The sequence below is a fragment of the Benincasa hispida genome, chromosome 12 (genome assembly GCF_027475165.1).
Source record: "Benincasa hispida cultivar pf3 chromosome 12, pf3_genome.v1.1, whole genome shotgun sequence".
Classification (NCBI taxonomy): domain Eukaryota; kingdom Viridiplantae; phylum Streptophyta; class Magnoliopsida; order Cucurbitales; family Cucurbitaceae; genus Benincasa; species Benincasa hispida.
In genome coordinates this window covers 64664328-64673880 of record NC_143489.1, presented here as the reverse complement: position 1 = coordinate 64673880, position 9553 = coordinate 64664328, and the positions used below count along the sequence as shown (strand labels likewise).

The following is a 9553-nucleotide window of genomic DNA, read 5'->3' as shown; positions in this document are numbered from 1 at the left end:
TCGTAAATCTGTAGCTCATTAAAAAGGGTGGTAAGATTATATTCGATCTTTTTCATAACCTTAGGGCATCCATAATGCGGGACCCCTAGGAAGATTTAGCCCATGATGAATGACAAAATAACGAACTTTATTGGATCATAAATCATAGCTACAAGAAATGAATAAATAGAAATTCTGGGAAATACAACTCAAAGGATCTCGAGATAAATCCTCAGATTCCTAGTCTTTCTTTAGGTCGATTCCCTTTTTTTAGGAAGAATCATTCTTCGCTACACACTTTCACAGGATGAGATGATCTAGAGCCACAACGCCTCAGAGGAACTTTCTTTCTTGAGGCTACTGACTTGAGAAGTTGAGAAAATGTCCAAGAGGAATGATTGAAATGGCATAATCTGTGGGAGGAGAGTGATGAATTCGGAGGTGGAGAGTTTTGTTATGAAATAGAGGACTTCTCCTCTTTATATCACCTCCAAATTGGTTAAAAGGGGCCGAAATCCATGCTATGAAGGATCACCAGTTGAAATCGAGGCTGCCCAATAGCTTGAAACGTGAAAATGATAACTACATTTTACTGGATTGGAATCTGGAAAATTAGGCTCATTATGCGGTTGTAGTGGATCTGGTGATGCGACTGTATCAATCAAGAATTAGCAATCCAGCCTCAAACTCCTACCAAAATGTTGGGTTTGATGCCCTAAATCTCGTAGGGTCCTATAGTTTGTAAATGTTATGTACAAACTCATGGTTTATTTAATAAAATATATGATATGTTATTCCAATTTTTTGTTGCACTAATCACAAACTAATCAACTAAGTTCCATGGTTGTCTCGTAACTTAAACATGTATGTAGAGACATACGGATGAATCATGTTTTAAGTAATAACCTAAATGGTCTGTAGTAGATGGATAAGGCTGGATACCTTATCCTGGTGACACTACGAGTATGACCCACTTTGTAGATGTTATAATTGTTGTAAAGTGCTACAAGTGATCTGATCCTGATCATTCATGTGGAGACATGTGAACGGGGATATTCTATACAAAGGAGTTTGTATAAGATCGGACCACGAAATGAGTAGTCTCATTATATAACACCGTTCTTAATAGAGACTTTCATTTCATCAGGATGACCACAGGTAACACGACCTGAATCCTGAGTGAGTTGTGAACTTCTACCTATGAAGATGATTCTTTGATTTGTATGGGTGAGAGTGGCCAAATAGCCAATTCAACATGCCTACCATTTTGGGGATTCATCTTTTTGGGAGCTGAGAACACAACTACACAAGATGAAATTCACTCATTCCCAATGTTGAGAAAAGTAGATAAAATTCTCCCTTCAAGGCTAATTCTGGGACTTGAACATTGTGGCGCCACACCCTCTCTTGGCCCGAGAGGGGTTAGTCATAGTGGGACTATGATTTATTGTTCATTAGAGAAATTAGTGGTACTTAAGGAGTTAGATGTAACCATAGGGGCAAAACGGTAATTTGACCCAGTTGTACTTACAAGCAATTTGTGAAGGGTCGTCGTACTGTGGTTTGGTTATATCCAATGGACACAGAAATATATCGGTAGTGCGAAGAGTGCAACTGTCGGTCTTTAGTGGGATTCCCGACAGTTAACGGATGGTGAATAATTTAATTAAAGAGTTTAATTAATTATTCACGAACTATTGGAGCTTCAAGCTACAGGTTCATGAGGTCCCCTCGGTAGCTAATCGGATTTTATGAGAATCAAATTTTGGATTAATTTGAATTGTTCAAATTAAAAGAGGGAATTAATTATATATGATATAATTAAGTTTATGTAATTATATATGATATAATTACTATTGAATATGATTCGAATGTTAATTATATGAATTAGATTCATATAATTAAAATTTAATGTAAATATGATTTATATTAAATACCATAAAAGAGAGAAAAGAAACTATAGGTTATATATTGTATATGGTACAATTTTAAACTATATGTTATATGTTATATATGGTATAACAAATGATTGCATAATATATAATAAGATGGTTATTATATATATTGTGAATTAAAATTATTTATTAATTATTTTATTATTAAATAATTTGTTAATTATTTAATTTTAAGTAATTAAAGGGAGGGAGTACTCCCTCCCCATCTTTTTCTCTCCACCACTCACATAAGAAGTGGTGGAGGTCTCTCTTTCATATGCCTGCAAAAAGAAAAGAATGATATAGAAAGTAGGTTGCTCTCTGCAAAGTTTTTTTTTTTTTTTTGCTTCCTAAGGTTTTTCTCTCAAAATTCTTCATTCTCCCTCAAATCTGAAAACACTCTAGAGCCAACACCTCTTAGATTCTCACCAGAGAATACTGAGGACTTCTTTGTGGTAATGTTCGAGGGATTCGATTGAAAAACGTCTTCAAGAGTAAGTTTTCCTAAACCTTTTTGGTTTTTAATTTTTTTTGGGCATGTTGTATAATTTATTTGTTTTTCTAAATACATGTCCTGTAAAATTTCTTTTAAAAAACAATTGGGAATTGGGATGATCCACTTCCGCTGCGGTTCCCTTCATAGAGGTTCTTTCAATTGGTATCGGAGCCTGATAGCTGGCAGAAATGCCAGTTATGATGAGCATTTTATTTAGAATTATGAAGGCTAACAAGTAGAAAACACAGTGATAATACTTAGAATTTGTGAAAATTTGAGTTTTGCATCGACTAGCACCTAAATCCTCACTGACCCAATATTATGTGTTATTTTGTGCTAAAGTGTCTATTTTTGTAGCTATCGCAGGAATCAAATGCATGCGTTTTAAATAAGCACTCACAATCAAACGCATGCGCTGAAGCCAGGTGAACGCAAAGACAAACGCATGCGCTGAAAACCGAGCTATTGCATAGATGAATGCATGCGGTGATCACATGCGACCATTGCATGGAAGTTGCGGTGATCAAGTGAATGTGATAATCACTTGAAGATTGCGGCCATGAAGTGATAGCCATAATAGAAGATCGCAAGATGGGTAGAACGCGTTGATACTTTAGCTGAATCAAGCTCGGACGCATTTCTTAGGAGTATCAACAAGATAAGACGATGTGACAATGCCCATATCACGACAAAGCAGCAGTGAGACATAACACAATCATGATAGCTGTCGGCGTTTAAACTCTATAAATAGCCCATTGGACCTTCATTTCAAGATATCCAAACTTCTGCCTCAAGGCAGAGGTTTGCGATCACAGATGAGAGCTTGAGTAAGATTTTCAGTGAGAATTCTTCACCTCCACAAACCAGACCGAATGATGACCGAAGCTTTTGCCGGAGATAGAGCTCGAGAGAGACATCTCCACCATTCATCTATGGCACCACCGGCAGCCTTGACGCAGAGTCCTTCATTTCTCCTCTAACTTCTGTATTGTGTTACATTTTAGCTTAAGATATTAAGACATTTTGTAATCAATGCATCTCTTGATTCCTTCTATGTCATCTTCTTCATCATCTTTATCTTTATCATCGTTTATTTATCAAAGGCGATCACATATTTAATCGTGTAGTCTAGAGATATGACGCATGTAGTAACCCACCGAGAGGTGTGCGTTGTGCGAGTATAGTGAGTTAATCCTTTTTGCTTGGTGAAAGGCTATAGCAATGCTTGTCTATGGGTTGTTGCAATGTTTGTCTATAAGTTAAATAGCCGCGTCTAACTGTCTGAGAAGGTAAGAGATGAAACGCACTAAAGCAAAGTATGCATTGTTCCTAGAGATAAGCACAATCTTATGTTCGACGCAACCATGCACTATAGAGATATAGTCATGCGGCTGACCACTGAGAGGTGTGCGATACGTTAGTGTGACGAGCTAGGATTACTCGAGCGATTTAAGATAATAAACATTACTATGCGTTAATGGTTGTTGTGTATCTACCTATTATCATCGCGAGTCTTCTTTTGCTCAATCTGTTTAGTTAGGAGTAGGAGTAGTGTGTAAATCCATTAAACTTCTTCTTTTTATTTTTCTTTATTCATCGCCTCAAACGCATTGCTTCACAAGTATTATTGAGTGACAAGTCCCTGTGTTCGACCTCAGATTACCCGAGAAACTTGTATTTGCATTATACTTGGCGCGAACGTAAGAAAACTTGTGATAGGAACGCGTGGTCATTGCATATTTCCATTCGAACGCATGACCTCTGACGCATGGGCATAAACGCATAGCTTAAGCCATGCAGCACAATGCATGATTGCGTGCACAACCCCATCCTCAATTTTCCTCCAACAGAGCCTTGGCTTGATCTCAAATTCCCATTTTTTTAAAAATTAATTTTAAAGTGATGGTGGATGTTTTTATTCTGCTGCATTCTGTGTAAATTCATGTGATGAATGGCTATTGTTGAAGGCGGTTTGATTGATGGATGTTTTCAGGATAGGGCATAGATTTACAACATTGTTTTCTTTACAATCTAGTTGTAAGGACCCATGTTTTTGGGGCGAGTAATTGCTATTGAATCTATACCACTTGTATATCAAGTTGTTCATGATGTTCTCGGAGGTTTTTTGGTGGTTTGGGGCTAGATTTGGACATCGAATCGAAGAAGATCGATGGTGTGCAGTAGTAGACTGCATCGCAGCGTCGCGACGCTCTGAGTAGCAAATGGAGAAGACCAGAGAAATTTCTCTGTAGCGTCATGATGCTAGGCCCAGCGTTTCGACGTTGTGATGAAGAAAAACTTCTCCTGTTCGTCCGGTTCGAGCGGTTCAAGGCCCTATTCACTTGTGTCGAACCGGATGGCTTATATTAATGTAATAGTTAGCCATTTTATTTTATTTTATTTTATTGTCCTATCCTAATCCATCAATCTTTAGTTTTTTAAATATACATGTGATGTATATTTTATTTCAATATATATCATAATTTAGGGGTGATCATCGGCCGGTCGGGGTTGATTTTTCGATTAGACCGACCCCGAACCGACTAGGATCGGTTTGGAATATATCCAAACCAGTCCCAGCCATCGAATGAGCTAAAAAACGACCGGCCGACCAGTCGGTCGATTTTTGTCGGGTCAGAACATTTTTTTTTTGGGTTTTGTCTTTTTTCTTCCTTTAAAAGAAATTATATTTATTTATTAAAATTCTAATAAAAATTGCAATTATAAATTATATCGTTATAATTTTTTTTGGCTATTAGATAGAAGTCGACAAGTCGTTATAAATAACAATTTTTAATAATAAAAAAAACCAACTATTTATTAACTTCCTAATCAATCATGTTTCGTTATAAATTGCTTATAGAACCTTTAATACATATTTCATATATAATTGAAAACAAAACTAATATGAGAGTCGAGAGTCACATGACACATAGTCACACTCACCTACAATATAATTGAAAACAAAACAAAACAAAACTAATATAATTGAAAACAAACCTTTAATACATACGTCACAAATAGAAATGTCACATGACACATTGTCACACTCACATGACACATACAATACAATCAAACTAGAAAATAGAATTACAACATAAAGTCAATTGTCAAATACAAGCCAATTACAATAAAACATAAAGTCAATTGTCCAATACAACCCAATTACAATAAAATCAAATGATAAATACTTAATCGTTAATGGACAACTTTGCAAAATCTGGAAGGTCTTGAATGTCTTTTTCATTGTCCATAACCACTCTGAATCCTATATAATTAAGATAAAGACAACATCATTAAGATTCTAATCTAACAAGTTACAACTACAAAATACAAATGATGAATAAATACCTTTTTCAAATAATGAAGTTTCTTCCATGTCATGCTAAACTTCAAGATCTATTGGATCAGAATTTAGCCAATTTTGAGTACAAATGAGAGCCTCCACTGTTTTTGGAGCCAATGAACAACGTAATGAATCAACAACACGTCCTCCTGTACTAAAAGCTGACTCAAACGCTACAGTAGATATTGGAATTGCCAAAATATCTCTAGCCATACGACTAAGAACCTCAAACCGACGACTATTCCTCTTCCACCATCGAAGTATGTTAAAACCACCTTCATTCTTAACATTCGCTTCCAACAAATAAATATCAATCTCTGACCCCTATTCGAAAGGTGTAGTCTCATCATCTTCAAAATGAAGATCAATTGTATCATAGACAAAGTCTTCACCCACCTTTTCAGTTGGATCACAATCAATCATGGTCTCTGTCTCTGAGGCTGGGAAAATTGGTGTATTAGTAGAAGTACTCCCACTCCCACTCCCACTCTGAGTATGAGTAATACTGTACTCATGAAAGAGATGTCTACAACATTACTCCACTACATTTCCCATAGATTTGGCAACTTCTGGCCTAAAAATTTTTTTAAGACAAAAAGATACAAACCTTAGCTTTTTTTTAGGATCTAGCACAATAGAAACATACAACAACAGATTATTTTTTTCATTGTTCCCCCAATACTTCTTAAATTTGGCCTTCATACTATTGGTCATTCCAACTAGCATTGCATTTGCACTACCAACATTCAAACGTATACAATTCTGAACCACTGTAATCTGATGAAAAACCATATTCGAAGTGGTGTACAAAGACCCTGAAATTTTCAATGTCACATCATAAAAGACTTTTAAAAACCTAATCAACATCTTAGCATTTGTCCAATCTTCCTTATTTGGTGACAAATCGTGTCTATAAGAAGCATCTTCATCTTCTAATCTATCAAAAGCCTTTTTCAGACTTTACAGCTGCGTCAAGCATCAAATATGTAGAGTTCCATCTAGTGAGAACATCAAGATACACATAACTCTTACAAGAAATTTTTTCAATTTCAATACACTTTTTAAATTTCAAAAAACGTGCAGGAGAAAATATTATAAACCGTACAACATATCGAATCCTTTCAATGAAATCATTATGTTTCTTAAAAGCATCACATACTATGAGATTTAATATATGAGCACAACAACGAACATGCAAAAATTCTCCACCAAACAATAATCCCTTACTGAATCTTTTCAAAAGATAAGCAATGGCAGTATCATTCGAGCTTGCATTATCAACAGTCAAAGTTATCACCCTTTCAATGCCCCAATCCTTCAAATTCTTTTCGATGGTTTTACCAATAGTATCGCCTTTATGATTCTCAATTGGACAAAAACTAAGTATTCTTTTATGTAATCTCCAATTAGAATCTATGAAATGGGTAGTTAGGACCATGTAATTTATATTTTGTCCCCATGTCTAATAATCCGTTGTGAGAAAAACTCTATACTTCCTATTCACAAACATGTCTTTCAAACACTTTTTCTCATTAACATAAAACTTAAGCACATCTCTAGCCACAGTAAACTGAGACGGAACAAAAAATCTAGGTTGACTTGCACATGTTAATCTATTGACAAATTTCTTAAATCCTTTACCCTCCACAAACTTGAATGGCAATTCGTCAACAATTACCATTTGCACCAATGCTTCCCGACAACTTCTAAACTATATGACTCACATACAAGTTGTAATGTATTATCCCCAACATTGTCTTTGGCTTTAGTTCTGAAAGATAATGTCATTTGGGTTGGATCTCTTTTTTTCTGGTAAGGGTATTTTTTACAGTTTTCCAAATGATTATTCATAGTCCCAGTACCATTACGTTTGGAATGACATGCATAGATAACTCCACAATATTTACATTGAGCATGAGGGTCATTAGGATCACCTTTTAGCTTCTCAAAATGATCCCAAACTATGGATTTTTTCACCGCCTCCTTCTTTTCGGTGGATTTGGAACGTCTGATGTCTCATTTGCTGAATCAACATCAATGATATTTGTATTACCATCCGTTCCTTCTGCATCTCGTTCATTTTTTGATGCATCAGTTACAGTTCCATCAAACTTCATATCCGTTGAAGCCATGTAACTGAACCACAACATGACAAACGTCAGTATCACACAATTCACAAAAATTCAAAGAATTTCAGCTTTACATAAGCATCAGTTCTATGCCAAATATATATATATTTTTATCATCATTTTCACTACACTAGATGCGTTAATTGGACAATTAATCATTGAAGTGCAATATGTATTTGCACACACATGCACATACATATATTTAGATTTGTTCAGGTCGACATCCACTAATTTGATATATAATTTTAACATTTTTTTCAGTTGCAAATCGAAAACGAACCTCGAGTTGAAAATCGAAAACGAGCAACTGAGCAAGGAAGGCACAAAACACTGTTTTCAAAACAGTGTGTACTGTATACTGAAACGAGCCGTCCGGAAGATTGAAGAAGACGAGCTGTAGAGACTTGGAGTCATGGACTGGACGGCGTGCCTGCGACTGTGATTGCGAAGAGGAACAGAAGAAGACAACTGGTCCGGAGCAGCGAAGAGGAACGGAAGACCTGTGGAGACTTGGAATCATAGACTGGAGGCAAGGAAGGATTTTTGTTGTGCGATTCGAGTAGGGGCGGGCGACTGCGAGTGTGAATTGAAGGCAAGGAGTGAAAAAATAAACCCTAGGCGAGGGAGGCGGCAACGCTGAACGAACTGATTATATATTAAATAATTTTTTTTAATTCATAAAGTCGGTCGGGTCGGGTTGAAACCAAACCTATTGGGAGTCCGACCGATAGCTACAGTCGGCGGTTCCTTCCCAACCCGACCCCGCCCGATTTTTGATGGATTTTCGACCGACCGACCCTATTTCGATCGGTCGGATCGGTTTATCGGCCTACCATGCTCACCCCTATATCATATTGTATTCCATATAGATTTAAAAATTCCACCATAGGTTATGCATTTATTATCATGCATCATTTTATATTATAAGTGTTATAATATTAGAATATGCACGATTTAAATTTTATAGCATGCTCATGCATCATATAGTATAATTGTTATATTATATAAATGCATGCATTAATAACATATACATGCATCATATATATTATAAGTGTTATAATATAAAGTATGAATGTATGTTTTCTTTAAAGAATGTTATTAATGTCCTTGATTACTATATTAGTAATGAAATTGAGATTGCATGAAGCATGACATTACCTTAGGTTAATTTATAATTGTTATAATTAACTATGTATGTCAAGCATGTAATGAATGATTTTTAATTATTTCATTTATTTATAATCGTTATAAGTAAATGAAATTAGAAATTAAATCAATAATAAAGAGTTGCATGCAAACCTTAGGTTATAATCAATTTTTAAAATGTTTTAAAATATGATTGAGATAGACCTAAAATCATAGTTCTAATGAGATTAGAAATCTTAGTTTAATCTTTTAATCAATTTAATAGGATTAAATTGATTTTTTTAATAAAAGATTAAATATGTAGCAAATATATCTATAAGGACCTTTTGTCTAAGGTGGGTTCTGTCTAGGCTAGGGTACTTAAGATGACAAAAACATTGCACCCCTACCTGAAAACCTACCTAGAATGGTGAATTAGATAGATTTGATACATGCCTGCAAGTTTGATCAAGGTTTATTAAAGAGTTTAATAATACTTCAATCAAAATTGTTTAATCATCAATGAAAAGTATTGTTTTTTAGC

At 35.3% G+C, this 9553-nt stretch overlaps 1 pseudogene; it reads right to left on the bottom strand.

Annotated features, from left to right (window-relative positions):
- Nucleotides 1-5600: 5600 nt before the first annotated feature.
- LOC150032134 (zinc finger BED domain-containing protein RICESLEEPER 2-like) lies at nt 5601-7887 on the bottom strand (annotated as a pseudogene).
- Between the last annotated feature and the right edge of the window lie 1666 nt (nt 7888-9553).